The sequence below is a fragment of the Peromyscus maniculatus genome, chromosome X, assembly GCF_049852395.1.
Source record: "Peromyscus maniculatus bairdii isolate BWxNUB_F1_BW_parent chromosome X, HU_Pman_BW_mat_3.1, whole genome shotgun sequence".
In the NCBI taxonomy this organism is placed as follows: domain Eukaryota; kingdom Metazoa; phylum Chordata; class Mammalia; order Rodentia; family Cricetidae; genus Peromyscus; species Peromyscus maniculatus.
This window is the reverse complement of record NC_134875.1, coordinates 91,417,657-91,440,580: the sequence shown is the minus strand read 5'-3', so window position 1 is coordinate 91,440,580 and position 22,924 is coordinate 91,417,657. Positions and strand designations below refer to the sequence as shown.

The window sequence follows — 22,924 nt, the reverse complement described above, 5'->3', positions numbered from 1 at the left end:
GGTGAGTCACACATTGCACTTACCTGCCAGCAGCTGCTGCTACAGAGACAATGAAGGCCAGGAAAAGGCCAGAACCCCTTCCCTCAGGTGGCCTGGGGGGGACTTACCTTCCTCCCTGGTGCCTCAGAGACCCAGGAATGCTGGGCCCAGCATAATGAGTCCACCACCCTATTATTAATACTTTTGCCCAAGGCCAAGCCGGGAGGGCCTGCAGCCCTCAGCGGTAGAGACGATTATGAAAGAGATGAGCGATAGGGAGAACGCAGAGCCGGCACCAGCCTAGATAGGGGCACTCACTGTTCCAGCTGAGAGCGGGAATGACAATGGCAGTTTACAAAGAAGAGGGCCCTGAGCTTCAGAAGATGGTATCTCCAGAATGAGAGACTGGGCACTCCAGGGAGACCTGACTGCCCACATGCAGCGACGACATTTGCTAACAATTTTTTATTGCAAGGGGAAAGCACCCTGTAAGGCAGCAGAAAAACACTGCTTCTGAGGGGTCTGCCTTGCCAATGTGCTCCTGCCCTGGAAATGTAGTGCCCAGATGCATGCTGATGGCATCTGGAGGTAAATCAGCGCTAGGCAAAGTCATCAGGGTAGGGCTCCCATTAGAAGGGTTTGAATGGCCTGAGCTGACACCTATTTATATCTTATCAAGTGAGGCTCTCCACCATGGGATTTACAGCAGGAAGGTCCTCACCGGATGCTAGCTTCATGGTCTTCAACTTCCCACCTTCTAGAACTAGGAGCCAAACAACCTTTTGCTCTTTGTAAATGATCTACTTTCTGGTGTTTCATTAGAAGAAAGAAAACAACAGACTAAGCTGACCACAGAGGTAATCTCAAGCGCCTGTTTGTTTCCCCATATGGGGGGTCCCGGTCTGTTTTGTTTTGTTTGCCAGTCTTGGGCTTTGTTGTTGACGACTGGATGCTTTAGAGATAGTGGAGCCAATCTGGATGCTGACTCTCCCCTCCCCTCCCTCCCAGGGCCAGTTGTTAAGTCACTTGACTGGTCCAGTTCAGTGAGTCTGCGATTCCTGCACAGTGCAGAGTCTTTTGATGTCTCTCTCAGAGGCTACCACCCTGGACACACATCCCAGTCTCCAGAAGCACCAGGATTACAGCTACGTTCTCTCGGACCTCATCTAGCTGTTCTACCAGCTGGGGGGGGGGGGGGCTCCACTAATTTGTAGCTGATGCCTCTATTTTTGATACCTCATGAAGCAGAAATTGTGCCCCAGTCCGATCAGTCTCCTTTTCAGGGCCAACTTTGAAGTTTGTTCCTACCCCAGGAGAGTTCTTCTTAGCTGCCTCTCCTTTTAACCTTTTATGTCTTTTAACCTTCTAGAAGGTCTGTCATTTCACTTGGTACTACAAACCCAGTGGAGCTCGTGGCCCTCTTAACTGCTCACCGCCAAGATGGCCGTTTTTCCCCTAATGTCCCAAGCATGAACTGTCCGGGCTCTGTTTCAAAACAGTCCTCGAAGACAGGGTAGGAAAGCTTTTTGTTCACTTGGGCTTTCTCTCTCCTCTTGGGCAAGATCTCTGTATCACTACGCTTGAACTGGGAGGGGGGGCAGAGAAATAGTAGCCTGCCTCTTCCAGAGGGACACATTTGCTTTATAAGATGGACCTTGAGAGGGGTATCAGGCCCTGGTCTTCCTGACTCGTCTTGCCCCTCCTGGTGTGGAACTGCCACCCTGTGAGCGGGCTAGAATGGGAATGGTCAGGGCTGAGGACCACTGTCTGCCACGCACACGGTGCACACAGTAGGACTTCTGTCCAAAGGTTGAGGGGGAAGGAAATGACCTCCCATCCTCTGCTTTCTAGTTGCCTGGAATTCAGCTTCTGTAGTATGGTACTGAGGAGGCTGAAAGATGCTGATGGCCTGTCCTTCCTTAGGATGAAACCACCACCCGGTCCCAGGAATATTATTAATTCATGCATTCAAACCTACCCGATTATTTCGATCCGCTTCAATTTTTTATTAATGCTAAAGTTATCTTGATTTTTTAAGGAAGAAACAGAGCCTCTATGTTTTGGACCTGTATTCCCAGAATAAAGCTTCCATCACAAAGAGTAGGTAAGGGGGTTGGAAGGAGTTTGGGGCCCAAATGCCACAGGTTCCCATTTTTCATACAAAGGTTTAATAAATGTTCTTCAGTGTCTCTCCATTTTTCTCGCCATATTTAAAAAACAATTCAGAGACATAAAATGATTGGGTCTCCCCCCCGCTCCGTCTTTTTTTTTTTTATTTTATTTTTTGAGACAGGGTCTTGATATATAACCCAAAGTTGCCTCAAATTCATGATCCTCCTGCCTCTATCTCCTGAATGAACATGCTACCTGCAAAGCTTCTTTCTCTTTTTTTGAGACAGGGTGGTCTCAAATCTTTGAATTTAATATCCTCATGCCTCAACTTCTCTGGCACAAAGATTACAACCATGTGCTACCACACTTGACAACTGTTAGTGTGTGTGTGTGTGTGTGTGTGTGTGTGTGTGTGTGTGTGTGTGTGTGTGCGTGTGTGCTGAGACAGACGAGGTTTCACTATGTAGCTCAGGCTTGCCTCTAACTCTCAGTCATACTCCAAAACAATTTTCACCAGTTAAATGGATGTTTCATGGAGGCATTTATCTACCAATTTCCTTATCTCACTAATTTCTAAGTCTTCTTCTCCCTCAATCATATTTTCTTTGAAGGTGAAAAATAAAAGTTTGGTTGGTGACAGTATAAATGCATGCTTTCACTCTTACTTGATTATTTAACCCACTGCATTTTTTACGATGAGAAAGCTTAAAATCGACTCTCTTAGTTTCTCTTCCTTTCGGTTGTCTTTCTTTTTAGACAAGGTGCCAGGCTCTCCTGTAGCCCGAGCTGGCTTCTAACTTGCTATGTACTGAGGATGGCCTTAAACATCTCCTCCTCCTGCCTCCATTTCTTGAGTGCTAGAACTACAAGTGTGGACCTCCACAGCAGATTTGTCCGACGCTGGAGAGCAATTCTCGGCCTTCTTGTAAGAAGCTGAGCAAGCTCTCCAGCCCCCTCTCTTAAACACATTTCTTTATTTATTGTACTCACTACGTTGGACAACAGATCTCTTGAACTTACTCCTCCTGCAATATTATTTTCCTGCTCTTTCCCTGAACTCTGCAGCCTGTCCTGGAATCATTGATGACCAGGTGGGGTTTGTTGTTGTTCTGTTTTTTAAATTTCAGGCGGTAACATTTGCTCTTTTTAGTTTTCTGTGGTCCCTTTCTCTGGGTTTTGACAGTTGTAACAGATCAGCCACCATTCTAGTAAAGCCCACGATGGATGGCTTCAACTCTTCCTTATTTCCCGGGCCCTGAAACCATTGGTCTGTTTCATTCCTGTTTTAGACTGCATGATGGCCCACAGAGATACCCACATTCTACTATCAGAGACCTGCGAGTGGTGCCTTATATGGCAAAAGAACCTCACAGGATGTGATTTCTATCAAGGATCTGGAGAAGAAATCATCCGGTGTTATCTATCCATGCGGGCTCTAAATGTCATGACAAGAATCCTTAAAGTAAGACTGAGAGGGGAAGGCGGAAGTAAGATGCGAGGCTGGATACCAGAGGCTGTTGTAACGTGAGGCAGGCCTCAGCTAAGGAATGCAGATGGCCTCAGAGCTAGAAAAGACGAGTCCCTGCCAATACCTTGCCTTAAGTTTAATAAAGTCTAATAAAGCAGTCTAATAAATCCTCCAGAAGTGCAAGAAAATCTATCTGTGCTGTTAAAAGCTCTTCTGTCTGTGGCGGTACTTGGTTATGGAACAACAGGAAATGAACACACATTTCTATAGTATAGTCTCTCGGTTTTTCAAAACGTCGTATATAAGGAAACTTACAGTTATTTTAACTCTTTTATGTCTGGCTTCTTATCCTGAGAGACTGTATTTAAAATTTATCCATGTTACAGAACATGGTGGCTCATGCCTTCAATCTCAGCGCTCAGGAGGTAGAGGCAGGTAGATCTCTGTGAGTTGGAGGCCAGCCTGCTCTACACAGAGTTCCAGGCCGGCTAGGGCTACATAGTAACACTAAAATTCATCTAAGTTTATGTGTATTTTACCACTATGAAAGGAGAGATTCATCCTAATTTGTAAATGAATCAACAGGCCTTCCCTTTTAATTGCTGACTAGAATTCCATTGTATGCAGTATCACAGACTGTTTATGAGTTCACCAGTTGGAGAACATCCAGATTGTTTATAATTTTGTTAGTTTTTTTTTTTTTTTAAATGGACTTGGTAAGTAGTTCAGGCTAGCTTTGAACTCATTATGTAGACCAGCTTGGCGTTGATTATCCAGCCCTAGCCTCTCTAAAACTGGGATTATAGGCTTATGCTACCACACTTGGCATTGATTTTAATTTGTTAATGAATAAAACTGCTACAAACATTTGCACATACCTTTGTGTGTCACATCAATTTTCAATTCACCTGGCTATTTAAGAAAACGCATACGCTTTTAGACTGTGGAAACAAATGAAATATCATTACCAGAGAAACAGGTTATTAAGTGATACAAACAAAAAAGAATTACAGGCTTTTGAAGGCCAAAGATACATTTATAAAACAAGCCACAAGCTCTGAGTTCCAGACCTCTTTTCTGGAAATAAATTCAAAGATAGTCAAGCAACCAAGAAATCATCTTATTCTATTGCTCTGTGTGTGTGTGTGTGTGTGTGTGTGTGCGCGCGCGCGCGCGCAATCTTTTCATAGCACAAAGAACCCTGGCCTAAGGAAGTCCCATCTTTTAGCAATCCTGCTCTTTGACCCAAAAGGAGACATCACTCATCCCTCCGGGCAGCTCCTTGCAATGCACCTCCTCAGGTACACCAGCCCTCCTCCTGGTTTTGCATTCTTGGCATATCCAAAGAGAAAACAGGGGCAGCCCGGCTCACGGAGGATCGCATCTCCCAACAATATGCCCACAGAGAGACTAGGCTGTCTCCCTTCTACATGAAGCAGATGAGATGTGCTCTGCTGAAGCTTTGCCCCTAGGACTAGCTCCCTCCTCCACTGTCCTGCAGGGGCTAGAAGGCAGCCACTGTGATCTTTTGATGGTTGGGAGGTCTGTACCCTTTCTCTGTTGGCTGGTCATGGCGAACTTCCAGAAAGCCATAAATGTGGGGGAAAGGAGAAATAGCCTAGTTGCCCCAAGTGCGAGGGGTAGCTAAACCACCTACCTCTTCACGGCCCATGGTTGACTGTGCTTTTCAACTACCCTAGGAACCAAATTGACACAGCATGACCACATTGTGATGGAAAAATGCCAGGCACGATCGGCCTGGCTCTTGATGCTCAGATCAAGAGCCCTTACTCAACTGCCTTCCATCTTCCAGATCTCCTATCTGTCCATGCCTCCCAGAAGCTGGAGGGCAATGAATCTTGTCAGTCACAGTCCCTTTTTGCGACACAGAAGGGTAGAAAGGTCTGGAAGGGTCGAGAAAGATATTCAGCACAGCCCATAAATGGCACTGATGTCATTGGTGTGGTTTTTTTTTCAAAAGCATTAAGCCATTCTTGGGAAAGTTCCAAACAAAACGCCACTATACACTCCTTTCAATTTACATAGTAGTTCCATTCCTGGAAAATTCCACGTACATTCAAGTCATACAAAAACTACTTTGAATTATGCTTGCTGAAACTGGAGTTCTAGAGAGAGGCGACCTATGGCCCCCATATTAGAATAACACGGAGCTTTGTGAACATACACCCCAGTTTTCTTTAAAGCAATTTTAGAAATAGAAAACAAGGACTCTGGAGAAATAATTACAGGCAGACCTTTAAAATACATGCATGTTGGGGCAGTATTTGAAAAGTGTGTAAGATGTGGGAGGAAAAAAAAAAACTTTAAGAATGTCACATGCAGTCAGAAACATGTGACATTCTTGGCTCCTGCCCACTACGCATTAGGAGACCCTTGTCAGTAGATTCCTGTTAATCACTATAATGACCAAAATGTTCCCAATAGCATACCTTTGGGGGATGCTGCCCACATTAATACTCATTCTCCTAAGGTAAAACATTCAACACGGTGGAATTTCAATAAGAACTTTACCTACTTAGTGTCTGGGGGCCACCCTGAATGGAAGAAATGACTTCTCCACTTATGAGTCCCCATTCAATCCGGCATACAGAAGAAATTTCTGACCCAAAAAAATTTCCTGTCTTTTGTTCGTGTGTTTGTTTAATGTATAGCTCTGAATCAGAATTTTCTGATTTAGTACAAAGAAAAAGTAAGAAAACACTGACTAAATGGGACAGTTATACTTTACACTGAGCTAAAAAAAATGCTAATAATTACCCACATTTCACATCACTTGAAAATATAATATTTAGCTATAATATTCTTTTTTCCCCCTTTAAGACAAGATGTCACTACATAGCCCTGGCTGGGCTGGAACTCACTATGTAGACCAGGCTGGCTTTGAATTCATAGAGATCTGTTTGCCTCTGCCTCCCAAGTGCTGGGATTGAAGGCCTATGCCGCCACACCTGGCAAATTTCCTTTGTTATCACGGAAAAATCTCCATTGTGTGTATATGCTACCTTTTCTTTATTCGTTTATCTGCTGACAGCTGTCTAGGCTGATTCCTACTCCTTTGGAACTAACTCACTGTGTAGCTCAGACTGGCCTTGAACTCACAGCAATCCTCATACCTTAGTCTCCCAAATACTGGGATTACAAGTTTGAGCTGGCCAGTCCTTGCTTTTTTTTTTTTTTTGTCTCACATTGGCCTCAAACTCTTAATTCGATTGCCTGTTTCCTCAGTTCTAGGATTGCAAAGGTGTGCTACCACACTGTTTCTCATTATACAGCAGTTGATCATCATGTCTGAATACAATGACGAACATGAAAATTATCACTATCCTAGTAATTCCATTGAAGTGTATGAACTCAGCTTGTCAGGCTTCCTCGGCAAGCCGTTTCCCATTGGGCCATCTCCCCAGTCCCAACACCTTCTTTAGCTACTGACAAATAATTTCAGACTTGCCCTAATTTGAACATCATTATTAGGTCATGGATTTTCATGTAGATTCAATCTACCTCATTTCATTGGCAACATTAACCTTTATATGCTATAAATGTCATGACTGTGTCCAATGAAACACGACCCCATTCATCCTTGAGAACAATACTGATTCTGCTTCTCTCTCTCTCTCTCTCTCTCTCTCTCTCACTCTCCCCCTCCCTCTCCCCTCCCCCCCCCCCCTCTCCTGGCCTCAAACTCAGCAATCTGCCTCTGCCTCCCGAGTGCCGGGATTAAAGGCATGCGCCACCATGTCTGGCTTGAACGTTACTGATTTCTAGCACCATAAAAACACCCCTGGGTCTTTGTGTACTTTCCTTGCTCCTCCTTATCTGTAACAGGCTACTTCTGCAAATGACCAGAGTCTCTGCTAATGGGGAATGAGTTAAAAGACAACAGCCTGAGCACTAGCGACACTCGCGACAAAGCCAGAAAATCCATACATATGTGTGGCAGACAAACTCTACAGCGGCCGCCATAATCCCTGCCTCCCTGCGTCTGTGTGTCGGGCTCCTGTATGAGCTGCTCCTCTGGAACATAAGAGGAGTTGTCCCTTTCATCTAGCCAGTACTACATAGCAAAGGTGACAGGATGTACATGATTGTTGTTGTTGTTGTTTTATTTTATTTTATTTTTGAGATAGGAGCTCATGTAGCTCAGTGTAGCTGAGGATGACCCTGAATTTTCAATCCTCCTGCTTCAACATCCAGAGAGCTGGGATTCCAGGCGTGTACCAATAGCCCCAGTTTATGAGGTGCTGGAGATTGAACTCAGGCCGTCCCGCATGCTCGGCAGCACTATCAGCTGCTACATTCCCAGCCCTGGTTTGGGTTTCTATCTCTTAAGGGCTAGGATTATGTGTGCGCCATCTCGGCCAGCTTTTGGGGTTTTTTTCCTACATTTTTTTTTGTGTGTATGTATTTTGTGGGTGTGCACATCACGGTATGTGCTTGTGAGGGTCACAGGACAACTTGTGGGAATTGGTTTTCTCCTACCACGTAGGTTCCAGAATTGAACTCAGGTCGCCAGGTTTGGGATCAAATTTCTTTACTTGCTGAGTCATCTTGCCAGGCCATGTCTTTTTTTTTTTTTTTTTTTTTTTTTTTTTTTTTGGTAGCTTCGGCTAGCCTCATATTCCTGGCAATATTCCTGCCTCAGCTGGACATATACATGATTATATTATGTGTATAAGGATTACATGATCGTATGTCCCTCTTGTAGGGAGACTTCCTCCCCGTTGGCTTTACAGAAGCAAACTGACTACCAATCGGGCCATGTGGCAAGGACCTGGGGACAGCTTCTGGCTGACAGCCTACAAGAAACTGAGGTTAAATGTGCCTGTTTGTGTTCGGAAACAAACCACAGCCCAATTCAACTGATTTTCTCTTTGGTTTTTTTTTTTTTTTTTTTTTTTTTTTGTGGGGAAGCGGGAGCTGGACATTGAACCCAGGGCCTCAAGCACATGCTATGCTAAGCACGTGTTCTCCCTCTATGCATTAAGATTTGTGAGACCTTGAAACAGACCATACAGACACTCCTTAGCTCAGCATCCTGGCTAAAGCCATGTTCAGACTCCTGGCTCACAGGAAGTATGAAAAAGTGATGAGTCTCAAGCCTCTGTGTTATGGTAAAACTATTGAGCAGGAAGAGATAACTGCTATAATTCTATTTTTAATTTTTTTTAAGGTTTGTTCCATTTTTTAAATGTGTATGAGTGTTTTGTCTGTGTATATGCCCAGACACTTGAGTGCTTGGTGTGTGGAGGTCAGAAAATGGTATCAGATCCCCTGGAACTGGAGTCACCATAAGGGTGACTGGGTATGCCGCAAGAGCAATGCGTACTCTAAACTGTTGAGCCAACTCTCTAGCCCTGTTATTCTCAGTCATGTGCTTACAGAAATGTTTAATTCAATCTCACCATATGGTGTTTCCCTTAATTTCTTAGAGTTTTAGCCTACTGAGACGCCTCCTTGGAAGAGCACAACTCAAATTGCGAACAAGAACAATGAAAACAAAGGTTTCCCCTTCCTTAAGGAAATAACTGTTTATTATTTCTAAATCTTAATCTTGCTTACTTCAGTAATCTATGTCTGGGAAAGCACTCTGCAATAATGTAGCCCTAAGATTCCCTTAAATTGTTAACAAAAATTGAATATTCCCTGTTATTGTAGCGTATTACGGCTTAAAATATTTTTCCTTTTATTTTTCAAGACAAGGTTTCTCTGTCTAAACCAGGCTGGCTTGGAACTCAGAGATCTGCCTCCCAAGTGCTGAGATTAAAAGCATGTGCCTGCCCTCTGCCCCCTACCCCCACCCTGCCCCTCCCCCCCCCAGCTAAAAATTTTTTTTATATATATAGTTTCTCTAATAAATTTTGGAATAACATTCAACTCACAGAAATTTGATTGAGGCAAAATTATCATACAAATCCTTTGCTTGCCAGTAAGTACCTATTCCCCCAAACAAGGCACCTCACTGCTTTTGAAATGACTAAAAAGAAAAAAGTTAAGGGCCGACGAGATGGTTCGGTGGATAAAAATGCTTGCTGCCAAGTCTATCAGCTGAGTTTGATCCCCGGAACCCATGTGTAGAACTGACTCCTGCAAGTTGTCCTCGTGCTGTGGCACATGCACACCCATACCACTCCCCAAAGAATAAATAAATATAAAAAGAGAGGAAAAATACATAATTTATATTTTAATACTTCTGCTCAAAAATTACATATTTTAGGGTCAGGCATGGTGGCACACGCCTTTAATCCCAGCACTCAAGAGGCAAAGGCAGGCAGATCTATGTGAATTCATGGCCAGCCTGGTCTACATAGTGAGTTTCAGGACCGCCCAGGCTACATAGAGAAACCCTGTCTCAAACAAACAAAAATTAGATAATTTAAAATATTCATTTGAAATGTTAAGCTGATTGATTCATTTTAAATATTCTTCTATTTCCAGCACATCATTTAGCAGGAAACATTATACAATAACGCAGGCTGACAAAAAAGCATTTCCCAAAAGTAATAATTCCAGTAACAATTTCTCTATTGGATGAGACTTGACAATAAGTATTGTGAAATATCTTATAACTACCCTGCACACAGTCGCTAAGCATTTCTGTAATGGATGTCATAGAAAGTAGCTGGGCTAGCTTTACAGAAACTTCAGAAACAAATCAAAAACCCCCGGAGACTAACGAAGCCAAAGACTTGTTGCGCAGCTCCACATGCTCCTTAAGCCTCTGTTCTAGGACACGAACCTGGGATTAATAATGCGCAGCGAAGGAAGCCTAAGGGAACCTGGAGGAAAGCGGTTGGCTTTGATTTCTTTTGCTAGGCCTAGTACAGAACCTGGCATTTTAATTCAATTAATGTTTAAAAAAAACCACGAGTGGATAATTAAAAGAAGGAAAGAAGGGAGGGAGGGAAAGAGAAAGGAAGTAAGGAAGGAAGGAAGGGAGGGAGGGAGGGAGGGAGGGAGGGAGGAAGGAAGGAAGGAAGGAAGGAAGGAAGAAGAAAGAAAGAAAGAAGGGGCGGGCAAATGAGCCAATGAGACGGCCCTAAATGTCTTTGTCAGAATGAAATATGTTTAAATATCAGAAAAGGGGGCTTGGGGAGGCGGCTCAGTGGACAATGGCACTAGCGTGACAATCCGAGGATCTGAGTTTGAATCCCCAGGACCTGGAACCCCAGTGCTGTCCTGGATGGAGACAGGAGGGTCTGCAGGGCCTTGCTGCGGGCCAGCCATTTTGGCTTAATCAACATTCCAAGTCCCGTGAGAGACCTACTCAAAAACTAAGATGGAAGCCCCACGTGGCGGAGTCTTTAATTCCAGCACCCAGAGGGCAGGGGCATGTGGATCGGATTGCTGTGAATTCCAGGCCAGCCTGGTCTACACAATGAGTTCCAAGAAACCAAGGGTACATATTGAGACCTTCTCTCAAAAGACTAATAACAATAATGTGGAGATCGATAGAGGAAGGTCCCCAGTGTTGACCTCTAGCCTCCACGTGTTCATGCACAGGAGACATACCTGCACACACATGAATACACATGGCGTGCATGTGCCACACATATTTAAATATCTGAAAAGGAATAAAGAAATGCAAAGTAGTGAAACAGTTATCCAGAATCTTTGTGAAGGCTGTAGAGTTTTCCGAGAATCAATAAAAGAAGCCGGCGTTAGCAGGCCAGATGGGCAGGACTGAGGATTATGCGCACATCCTGTATTTTAAAACTTCAAAATCTATATTTTTGTCTCTAAAAAGGAAATTAGGAGAAACTGGAGATCTACAGCCCAAATTTCACAAACCGCAGTCTCTGTCCAAAAGCAACCTCAGGGTAAAGGAACAGTAATTGCGCCCATCTCCCTGTCACACTTCTGCTATCTTAACACTCCAGAGGTGGGGGTGGGAGAATCCTGAGTACCAGACCAGCCTAGAGTACATAGCCAGACCCTGTCTGGAGAGAGAGAGAGAGAGAGAGAGAGAGAGAGAGAGAGAGAGAGAGAGAGAGAGAGAGAGAGAGAGGGGAGACAGACAGAGAAGGGATTTTCTCCATGGGTGATAGATATTGCCCTCCACGGACCATTTTGAAAGTTCATATTTGTTTGTTTAACACAATGAAATAAAACTGAAAACATAGATGCTTAGAGAACTTTTAAAACCACAAAGCTGCGCGTGATGGCCCACAGCTTTAATCCCAACACGTGGGAGCCAGGGGCCCCGGCTGACTTGGAACTTGCTGCGCGGACCAAGCAGGCCTCGAACTCGAACTCCCAGAGATCCACTTGCCTCTGCCTCAGAAAACAGTGCGCAAACAATCCCACAGGAGATAAAAGGCCTTACCGCTAAGAAATGAAAATTCGGTCGTTAGCAGCCAACCACTGGGAAGAGCGCGGGACATTTTAAAATGAAAAGAAAGTTATTCGCCACCTGGGGTTTTAAACACACTTTGCAGAGTCAAGGCACAATTTACAAGCAAGAAAAGACGCAGTTTACCATTCCCAGACCCAACGAAATACCATTCCCAGACCCAACGAGAGAAACAACGATTTCTGGTGTCAACCAAGATTGGAGTAAAATCCACAATAATCGCTCTTACCTACGTCTAACAGTCTGTAGAAAAGAGAAAGAATTACCTGAGATCTCTGAAAAGCAAGCCAGAAGAGGCCGATCCGGAGGAGAGACGAAACGTTCTTCCAGCTCCGTCAGCGCCTCAGTGTCTTGTGAGCAAGGGGCTGTGAGTAGATAAAGGCTCTAAGCCACGCCCCGCTGGAAACCAGGGTTTGATCCCTGGAATCCGGGATGAAGAAAACTGGCTCCACCGGGTTGGCCTCTGACCTCCACATAAGCCTTGTGACGTGCAAAAATGCACAAACAAAATTTTTAAAAAAAAAGAGAAAGAAAAAAAAAAACTTGGAAAGCCAGGCATGTTGGCGCATACCTTTCAATCCCGACACGCAGGCAGAGGCAGGCCGATCTTTAAGAGTTTGAAGCCAGCCTGGTTTACAAATGGAGTTCCAGGACAGCCAGAAATAATGTTCAAGACCCCTGAATTTAATCTCCAGAAAAACAAATTAAAACAAAAAAGCTTGAAAAATTGGCTTGCATGTAATTCTAGAAATCGGGAGATGGAAGCAGGAGGGTCCGGAGCTCAGGACTAGGCTCAGCTGCAAAGCAAATTCGAAGCCAGCCTAGGTTACATGAGACCCTGTCTCAAACGACAGAAATGGACAAGGACAATTGATATTATATATATATTTTTTTCTTTTTCTCAGCCATAAGGAAGAATGAAATTAGCCATTTGAGGGAAAATTGGTACAATCAGAGATAATCACATTAAGTAGATTTAGCCATTCTCCAAAAGTATGAATATTATTTTTTCCCTCTCATTTAAGGTTCCCACATAAAATCGTGTATGTATAGATGAAATGAAAGTAGAAATGAGAGTATCTAGAAAGGCTAGAGAGATGGCTTAGAGGTTAAGAGGACTTGCTGCTCTTGCCTGGAACCCAAGCTTAGTTGCTGTACCCACACAGCAGCTTATAGCCGCCCACAACTCTCCTTCTTTCCTCTCTCCCTTCATTCCTTCCTTCCTTCCTTTCTTTCTTCTTTCCTTCCTTCCTTTCTTCTTTTTTGAGACAGGCTCTTTCTATATATCCTTGGCTGTGCTGGAACTCACTATGTAGAGCAGGCTGGCCTAGAACTCACCAAGATATACTTGTTTCTGCCTCCCGAGTGCTGGAATTAAAGATGTGTGCCACTATACCTGGCAACCACCCTCAACTCCAGTTCCTGGGAATCTGAAACTCTCTCATGGCCTCCATGGGCTCCAGGCACGTGCATGTAGTGCACTTACATACATGCAGGGAGAACACTCATACACATAAAATAGAAATGAATAAATCTTTTGTTTTGGTTTGGTTTGGTCTTGGTTTTTGAGACAAGGTTTCTTTATATAACAGCCCTAGCTATCCTGGAACTCTCTTTGTAGACCAGGCTGGTCTTGAACTCACAGAGATCCTCCTGTTTCTGTCTTGTGTGCTGTAATTAAAGGTGTGCACCATCACAGCCCAACATAAATCTTTTTTTTTTAAGAAGAAATTTTCTAGAGAAAAATAGGACTATTAGGAATGGGAAAGGGGGAGGAAAGAGGGAGAGGAGAATATATTGGGGAAGATATTCTCAAATACAGTATGTATCTGTAATATACTTAAAACTGCATTTTATTTATTGAGGAGCATGCAGCACATTGCACAGTAGAGATCTGGAGTGTGTGCTCTCCCTCCCCCACATGGGTCCTTGGGATGGAACTCTAATTGTCCTGCCTCGCAACAAGCACCTTTAGCCACAGAAACATCTCTCCAGACAATGCAAAGGAATTCTTTTTCAATTTTTAAAGAAAGTGACTCTTACGGGGCTGAATTACCTACGTTGTCCACCCGACTTTTTCTTCCATCACTGATCTAGAGTGCTGTAAGCAGTGTAAGAAGAAAACCTCTGAATCCCATTTTTAGGGCCTCTGAAAAGCTCACAATGTGGAATGGCAAAAAGACCTTGAGGAGGCAACTTTTTATCTTGTGTGAGCACAGCATGAATCCCAGGCTTACCTCTAAACTGGACAAACATTTGTCAACCTCAGAACAACAACACAAAGACCTTGAGAGCTGAACTATGGTATCACATGCCACCCAGACTAAGCCCTGAGTAAACCGTAGGTGAAATAAACCCAAGGAAGTTGGGCAAAGGCTTTGGAAACTGAGCTGATAGCGGAACAGCTGCGCACAGAAGATGAACTGCAAATTTAAATCTGAGCCTAACCAGACTGATAGCCTGACTTCAAGAAGAAAAGGACCTTGAGACTCACAGCGCAAAAATGCAAACTGTCCACTATGCAATGCAAAATTGTGTGGCTGGACCGGGGCTCTAACTCCTGAGTAGAGCACTTGCCTAGCATTTGATAAGCACTGGCTTCAATCCCTAGTACCAAAACAGGCAAAAATAGAGACAAAACTTGGTGCATAAAGAACCACGGAAACAGTAATTAATTCCTGAGAGAAAAGATCTTCAGTAAATGTCAAAATCAAGATGACTCAGATGTTGAAACTAACAATGACTTGATTTTTTTTTTTTTTTTTTTTTTGGTTTTTCGAGACAAGGTTTCTCTGTGTAGCTTTGTATCTTTCCTGGAACTCACTTGGTAGCCCAGGCTGTCCTCGAACTCACAGAGATCCGCCTGCCTCTGCCTCCCAAGTGCTGGGATTAAAGGCGTGCGCCACCACCGCCTGGCAATGACTTGATTTTTTAAAAATTTTATTTATTTTATTTTATGTGCATGAATGTTTTGCCTGCATGCATGTGTGTGTACCACATGCTTGCCTGGTGCCCTCAGAGGTCAGAAGAGGATCCCCTGGAACTGGAGTTACTGATGGTTTTGAGTTGCCATTTGGGTGCTGGGAATTGAACCTGGCTGCTTTGCAAGAGCAACAAGAACTATAAATCACTGAGCCATCTCTCCAGCCCCCCTTAACAATGACTTTAAAGCCATTATTGTAATACTGCTCTGTGAGGTAAAGGTAAACACTTATTTTTATTTTTATTTTCCAGTACTTGGCATTGAATCCAGAGCCTTGCACCTGCTACATGAGTATGAGCATGCTCTAAATAAATGAAGATATAGGTCTTGACAGAACATAACAAAATTATAGTCAGGTACATATCTTTAATCTCAGGCAGAGAAAGGTGGGTCTCTGATTTTGAGACCAGCCTGATCTACACAGAAAGTTCTGGGATAGTTGGGGGCACATAGTGAGGCTCTGTTTCATAAACAAATAAACAAAAATAAATCCAAGGGGGCTGGAAAGATGGCTCAGTGGTTAAGAGCACTGGCTGCTCTGGCTGCTCTTCCAGAGGTCCAAGGTTCAATTTCCAGCACGCACATGGCGGCTTACAACTTTCTGTAACCCCAGTTCCAGGGAATCTGACACCTTCACATCAATGCACGTAAAATAAATACATTAAATAAATTACTTAAAAATTAAACATCCAATATTCAGAGGCTGAGACAAGAAGTTCAAAAGTTTGAAGAAGATTGGGCTATGTCCAGAGTTCCAGGCCAGCCTGGGCTATGTGAAACCATGTCAAAGACAAAAGGAAGGGAAGGAAGAAGGAATAAACTGGTGAGCAATAGTAATCATGCAGTAGATGAAATTTTAAAAGTTCACTAAATGGTCTCATAAGAAACACACACACACAAGCCGGGCAGTGGAGGCACACGCCTTTGATCTCAGCACTGGGGAGGCAGAGGCAGGTGGATCTCTGTGAGTTAGAGCTCAGCCTGCTCTACAAAGTGAGTTCCAGGACAGCCAAAGCTACACAGAGAAATAACCTGTCTCAAAAATTTTTTTTAAAAAAAGGAAAAAAAAAACAAAGAAAGGAAGGAAGAAACACACACACACACACACACACACACACACACACACACACACACACACACTCGTAGAAGTTCTGTAGAGAAGTAGACCCAATAGAACATAGATACATAATGTGCAGGTAAGCCAAAATCCGTAGGGTACAGCCACAGACTGGAAACCATGAAAACGTTGATACAGCAGGCCTGAGTCCAAAGGTAATCAGTCTGGAGGTAAAATTCTTTCTTCCTCAGGAAAAGTCAATCTTTACTTCCAAGGACCTTGGCAGGATGTGTGAGGCCCTCCTAAATTACAGAGGATAATCTGCTCTTTACTCAAAGTCTACAGGCTTAAACATTAATCCAATCCCAAAACTAGATTCACAACAACATCTACCCTAGTGTTTGAACAAACAAGAGATACCATAATGGATCCAAGTTAACCATTGGGCCAACAGGAAGGCCCAGTAAGGAAAGGCACTTATCAAGACTAACAACCGGAGTTTAATCTTTGGGATCCACAGAGTGGAAAGAAAGATCCAACTCCTGAAAGTTGTCTTCTGACTTGTGTGCTATGGCCCATGTGTGCTCCCCCACAAATAAATCAATAAAATGTAATACCAATTTACCATAAGAGATGGCAGAGAATAAAGTCAGTGAGTTTTATGCTAGCTCAAAAGAAATTCCGCAATCTGAAGAATGTAAAGAAAGGGGATTGAAAAAAAAATAACAGAACTTCAGACCTATGAAAATGTATCTAAAAGTCTAACATTTATGATAACATAGCCCCAGGAGAGAGAACAGAAAAAAATATTTGAAGAAATCATAACTAGCTGGGTGTTGGTGGCACATGCCTTTAATCCTAGTGCTCGGGAGGCAGAGGTTGGTGAATCTGAGTTCGAGGCCAGTCTGGTCTACAGAGTGAGTTCCAGGACAGCCAGGGCTACACAGAAAAACCCTGTCTCAAAAAAGACAAAAAATAAAAGGAAAGAAAGAAATCATAACTGAAAACTTCCAAACTTGGAAAAAGACGGATATTAAGGTTCAAGATCAGCAAACTCAAACCAATGCAAACTCACTAAAAAGAAAAAAAATCAACTTTGTTGGTATGGGCTTTTGTTATTCCTGGGCTCAAGTGGATTCTCCTGCCTCACCCTCCCAAGCAGCCAAGGCCATAGGTACATCTCATTGTTCTAGACTTGAAAATGTTTTATTCATTCTTCTCAATCACATAGAAGGTATTTATAAAAAAGGGTCACATACAAATGACAAACAGAATTTCAACACATTTCGAAGAATCAAGATTAAACAAACCCCATGCTTGAATGGAAAAGAACAATAAAAGGATAATATAAAAAGTAAATGTCTAGACCAGGCATGATGGTGCATGTCTGTTACCCCAGCACTCCGGAAACTGAGGCCGCAGGACCGGGAGTTCAAGGCCAGCCTGGGACACATAGGAATTCCCTGTGTCAAGTGAACAGCCAAAATAGTAAAGGTGTGTAGACACTAAAATGCTACTAAATAGGCCATAAGTTCATAAGAAAATCATGATCTAATAAAGGATTCTTAGATAACGCTACAATGAAAGAAAGAATGGAGAAATTCTTCATCAGCATTTAAAACTTGGGTTGCCATCAATGTGACATGCACAGGAAAGCCACAGGGAGAGAGACCGTATCTACACATCACAGATCTGATAAGAGCTTTGTACATAGACTACATAAAGAACTTGGAACAACTGAATAATAAGAAAGAAAATCCAATTTAAACAAATATCAAAGACTAGGGACACAGGTCTGTATTTCTCCAAGGAATGTACAAACAGCTAGCAGACACACAAAAGATGTCCTTCATTATTAACCATTAGGAGAAGGCAAATCAAAATGGCAATATGATGCCACTTTATAGCAGATAGGATGGCTACATTTCTTTTAAAAAATTTTAAAGATTTATTTACTTTTATGTGTATGGGTGTTTGGCCTGCGTGTATGTCTGTGCATGGCTGTGCACATCTGTGCACCAAATGTGTGCAGTACGCATGCAGTTCCTGTAGAGGTCAAAAGAAGGCATCAGATCCCTCAGAACTGGAGTTACAGACAATTAGGAACTGCCTGCCATGTAGGTGCTGGAAATCAAACCTGGATCCTCTCCAAGAAGTGCCAGTGCTCTTAAATGCTGAGCCATCTGTCCAGCCTCATAAAGGCTAGAATTTAAAATCTGCAACAGTCTCAAAAAACCAAAAATAATAATAATAATAATAACTCTGATTTATAGTAAGAGTGAAAAATGGCACAGCCCCTTTGGAGGAGAGATTCCTTACCAAACTAAATATATGCTTACTGTATTTTCCCCAAATGAACTGAAAGCTTGTATGCAAATGTTTATAGCACATTCATTCATAATTGCCAAACTGAGGCAGGAATAGTGGCACAGGCCTGTAATTCCAGCACTTGGGAAGTAGAGAAAGGAGGATCAGAAGTTAGTTCAAGGTCATCCTCGTCTACATAGTGATTTCCTGGCCACCCTGGACTACATGAAGATCAAACTATAGATAATAGTAAATCAAACAAGAATACTAGCCACAGAACACTAAGAATAAATTTCTGTTGTTTAAGACACCCAACTGGTGGTTTGTTATGACTACTCTAAAGACTACTGCACATACTAAAATATTCAACAGCATGAATGGTCGAACTTTGAAAAAAATCACATTAAATGAAAGAAGTCTATATAGCATATGATTCTGTCTAGAACAGGCAAATCCATGAAGAACAAACAGTTGGCAAACTACTTGCGAAAGATTAGGAGGTGTGGCCTTGTTGGAGGAGGTGTGTCACTGGCGATGGGCTTTGAGGTTTTAGAAGCCCACACAAGGCACAGTCTTGTTCTCTCCCTGCCTCCATCTTGAAGATCAGATGTAAGCTCTCAGCTGCTGCTCCAGCACCATGCCTGCCTGTCTGTGTGATTAAATTAAAGGTTTTGAGATAAGGAGATTATAGTGGATTATGGGGGGGGGGTTTCAATGTAACCACAAAGGTTCTCGTGTGAAAGAGTGAGGTAGGAGAGTGAGAGAGCATCAGTGTGATGCCAGAAGAGAAAGGCACAACCAGTTCTTTGCTGACTGAAGACAGAAAGGGACCATGAGCCAAGGAATGTAGGCAGCCTGGAGAAATTGAATAGACAAAAGGCTACTCCCTAGATCTGTCCATCTTGTGTTATTCTAGCAAAAGAGTTCAGGCTGGCGACTTTATAAAGATGGGTCTAGTTAGCTCACAGTTTGGGTAGCTAAAAGTCCAAACATGGTTCTGGTTCTGGTGAGGGTCTCCCCTTCGTGGTGTAAGGCATCATGGTAGTATCATAGAAGAGATGGAGGGGGGAAAGAGGAAGGAATATGATGAGATCACACAGCAGGAAAAGAAGCTAGGTTTTAAAAGAACTAATTCAGGGTCCCACAAGTAATAGAAGTTAAATATTAATTTATTTATTTATGTGTCTGTCTGTCTGTTTAGAGGCAGACATGTGAAGAACAGAGGACAACTTACAGGAGTTGGTTCTTTCCTTCTCCCATGTGCGTCCTGGGCATGGAACTCAGGTCATCAGGCTTGTGAATCTTAACCAGCTTAGCCTTCTCCCCCGCCCAAGAATTATTTTAAAGCTCTTCTGAGACCAATGGGCTCCCACAGGCTCCACTTCTAAAAGATTTCCCACACCACACCCCCAATATCACTGAGGATCAAGCTTCTAACATTGGGACCTTTGCAAGACAACATCAAACGTTGTGCAGAGAGAGACAAGGTGAGGGGGAGAGACTATATCCAAACTCTACCACTTCCTTAGAGCCTCCAGAAAAAAAATACAGCTTTGCCAGTATCCTCACCATCACCCAGTGAAAGCTGTTGCAGACTTTGACCTCCACGACTCTACAACAGTAAATTCATGTTATTGTAAACAACTACTTTCGTGGCAATTTATCACAGCAACAATAAAGACTAACATAACTATCAACAAACTCAATCTAACTGACATTTTTAGAACATTCCATCCAACCACTTCAGAAGACACATTCTTTTCAAGCACACATGGAACATTCTCTAGGATAAACTATGTCATAGGCAGTAAAACAAGTCTCTATAAATTTAACGGAACTGAAATCATATTGAGCATTCTTGGACAACAATACAATAAAGGTAGAAATCAAAATGTCTCAATCCATGAGAACAAATATGCCTCTAAATAATGACTAGATCAGAGAAGAAGTCCAAGGAAACTAAAATACAGCAAATTTTAAAACATAAATACTATATATGAGGTATCTAAATCATTCATAAAAACACCAGGTCAGAGGAAGTTATAAAGAGGAACTATTTAGCTGGACACGGTGACATGTGCCACCTAGAACTCAAGAGACAAAGTCAGGGAGGTTCCCTGTGAATTCGAGCCCAGCCTAGTCTACATATCAAGTTTCAAGGAGCTAGTGAGATCTGTCTCAATTAATTAATTAATTAATTAATTTGAAAAGGCTATTCAATGAAGGTTGTATTTAAGGTTTTTTTCCTTGTTTATTTTGATAAATACCCAGTCTGGCCTGAAATTCACTATATAGACCAGACTGACCTTGAATTCATGATGATCCTTCTGCTTCAGACTCTAGTGCTGGAACTAGAGGCAGATGCCAGTGTACTCCACCTGTTCTTAAATTTTATCTATCAATCTATCTATCTATCTATCTATCTATCTATCTATCGATCTATCTATCGATCTATCTATCGATCTATCTATTGACCGGTCTACTTTTTTATTTTGCAGTGCTGGTGATCCAACTTAGGGCCTTACACTTATCAAGCAAACTAGTGTTCTGCCCCTGAGGTACATTAATTCGTGGTTGTTTAGACGGAGTCTTAACTCTATACACCAGGCTGGCCTCCAACTAGAGACCCTTCGTCCTTCCACCTCAGCTGACCTAACACTGGAATTACAGGTGAGTGTTAACACGTCTACTTCTTTTTTATTTTTCTGGTGTTGGGGCTCGAAACCAGCGTCTCACACATAGTAGGAAAATTTTTTATAAATGAGTGATACCCACAGCCTAAGTAAAGGGTTTTAAGCTAGCAAGTTTCATACCTGGGAATCTGGTTCACAGAAATATGAATACATTTATTACTGAACTGTACGCTTAAAAATAGTTAATTTAAGCCGGGTGGTGGTGGTGGCGGCGGCGGCGGCGGCGGCGGCGGCGGCGGCGGCGCACGCCTTTAGTCCCAGAACTCAGGAGGCAGAGGCAGGCGGATCTCTGTGAGTTTGAGGCCAGCCTGGGCTACAGAGTGAGATCCAGGACAGGACAGCTGGAGCTACACAGAGAAACCTTGTTTAAAAAAACCAAAAAAAGAAAAAAAGAAAGAAAGAAAAAGTTGAGAGGTTAAGATAGGGCTGGCGAAATGGCTTAACGGGTAAGGGTATCCGCTGGCAAGTCTGATGACCTGAATTTGATCCATAGAATCCATACAGTGGAAGGAGAGAACCGACTTCTGCAAGTTGTCCTCTGACTTCCTCGCACATGTCATGGTATCTGCACTACCCACTCTCCAAAACATACAACAAATAAATAGATGAAAAATAGGGTTTTTTGTTTGTTTGTTCGAGACAGGGTTTTTCCCTGTGTAGCTTTGTGCCTTTTCTGGAACTCACGTGGTAGCCCAGGCTGGCCTGGAACTCACAGAGATCCGCCTGGCTCTGCCTCCCGAGTGCTGGGATTAAAGGCGTGTGCCACCACTGCCCGGCTGAAAAATCATTTTTAAGAGGTGAAGATAGTAAATTTCGTAATTTGTTTTTTTTTAATCACAATTTAAAATGTAAAACTATTATGTATTAGGGAAAACCTGGAAAGGAAAATAAATCACCTATTACCAAAGGCTGTGGACCGAAGGAAAACAAACGTATAAACATTTGTAAGACACAGCTAAAGCACTGCTGAGGGACAAAGGCTCCGACAGAAAAGTCTAGAAAAAGAAACATCAAACGAACCCAAAAGAAGCAGAGAAAGAAAGAACAAAGAGAACACCTGGAACTGGAGAGATGATGTGATAGCTCAGGGAGGGACGTGCTTGCCACACAATCGTGACGGCCTGAGTTCAGATCTCCAGGCCTGGGTAAAAGCCACGTGAAGGCCCGCATCTGTTACACAAGGGGTGGAGGTCTTAGAGTTCCTGGCATTCCAGTGTAGTCAAGACAGGCAAGCTGCTGGTTCCGTGAGAGACCCCATCCCAAAAAACAAAAACTGTGGAGGGTGATTATTGAAAACACCCATGTGTTCGCTTCTGCTCATGCGCAGAGGAACTTCTCTGCCCTCACACATACATCACACACACAGATAACACCAGAAATCAATGTGAAAACAGGATGGTAGAGAAGAATCAAAGAAATAAAAAGCAATCATGAAAGAAACCGGGATGTCACTACAGATTCTGAGGATTTCAATGGACAATAATGATTCTACCCACGAGACCATGACAATTAAGATGAAATGCACTAATTGCTTTAAAACACAAACTCCCATAATGCACCCAATATGTGAATACAGAGTTTGAATAGTCCTATACTTTTTCAAATAAATTTAAAGAAAAGAAGGTTTAAACTTAATTTTGTTGTTTGGTTTTAGAAAACAGGATCTCCCTAAATTGTTCAAGCTTACCTTGAATGTGCTATGTAGCCCAGGCTGAACTTTCAATCCTCCTGCCTCAGCCTCCCAAGTAGCTGGGATTGCAAGTGAGAGCCATAATGCCTGGCTAGTCCCAAGTTTCTTAAGGAAGCTGAAGAATTTTTCTTTTCAGTGGTGCAGAGCAGGCCTATGGCCTCACAAATCTTAGGCAGCCACTCTAACGCTCAACCACATCCCCCACCCACAGACACTGAATTCTTAAGCTTCAGAATTCCATGTGAAATGGTCCAGCCACTTTGG

The 22,924-nt window shown here is 42.9% G+C and overlaps 1 protein-coding gene across 3 annotated transcripts in view; it reads right to left on the bottom strand.

Annotated features, from left to right (window-relative positions):
* Zfx (zinc finger protein X-linked) overlaps positions 1-12,356 on the bottom strand; it is a 75,989-nt gene extending 63,633 nt beyond the window's left edge. The window contains exon 1 of one of the 3 annotated variants that reach the window (XM_076561970.1): positions 12,197-12,356. The gene's annotated coding sequence lies outside the window, so the exon portion shown is untranslated. The remainder of the gene's footprint in view (positions 1-12,196) is intronic. The other 2 variants (XM_076561966.1, XM_076561967.1) reach the window with 2 other exon arrangements.
* Positions 12,357-22,924: the final 10,568 nt, after the last annotated feature.